The sequence below is a fragment of the Penaeus chinensis genome, chromosome 31 (genome assembly GCF_019202785.1).
Source record: "Penaeus chinensis breed Huanghai No. 1 chromosome 31, ASM1920278v2, whole genome shotgun sequence".
NCBI lineage: Eukaryota > Metazoa > Arthropoda > Malacostraca > Decapoda > Penaeidae > Penaeus > Penaeus chinensis.
Genome location: NC_061849.1, coordinates 10,155,201 through 10,156,262, shown reverse-complemented (window position 1 = coordinate 10,156,262; position 1,062 = coordinate 10,155,201).

Sequence of the window (1,062 nt, the reverse complement as noted above, 5' to 3'; positions counted from 1 at the left end):
GCGAATGGCACAGAGGGAAGTCGCTTCAAGCTGGACGAAACCCATTCTGATTCTGCAGACAAAATTATGAGCTGATATTCTTTGATGTGAATGAATCGGTAATACGGGATTCTATATATATAAGAAAAGTATATACTTTATCCATGCATATATATTCACACACACTCACAGACATATATATATATAAACTGTGTGTGTGTGTGATTTGCGATAGTGCACATTGCCATTAAAACACCTAATCTGCATTTGCTGCACATCTAAAAACAATTTTTCTGAAAAAAAAAAAAAAAAAAATGTTTTGAATTTTGTGAAAGAATAAAATGTATCTTTTTCATCCTTAGAATTTTCTAAGTGTTATTTATACAGTTTATAAGTTAATGGCTTTTAATTTGCTTGTGACATAGTTTTATAAAGATGCTACAGAACTAATAACAGATTATCGAAACGTACTTAAAAATGTTTCATAAGCATAAATGACTTTTTCTTTATGGTCACCATCCCTTTCTTATTCATATATGTACAATTTCAATTTAGAAGGATAATAAATAAATGTGAACAGATAGAACAATTAATACGTGTATACATTTATGACATACACACCTACATACACATGTAGATACACGTGCACCATCGTACAACCATAGATAGGAAAATACAAAACAAAATTGATAATTATGCAAATGATTATCAATGGTACTTTAAAATACCATTCACTATACTCATAACCAAGCGTGTCCTGGGTTAATACACCTATACGTCACACATGCCAGGAAACATGCTATTTACGTCACAGTTAATATTTATATATTGACATATATCATATATATATATATATATATATATATATGTATATTATATATATTAATAAATAAATATAAATATATATATGTGTGTGTGTGTGTGTGTGTGTGTGTGTGTGTGTGTGTGTGTGTGTGTGTGTGTGTGTGTTTGTATGTGTGTGTGCTCGAACGCGATATGTTTGTACATAGTTTTTTCCTATTAAGCGAAAATTTAATTATAGGAAAATTGAACTGTTACTATTGGAATTATTTATTTTGTATC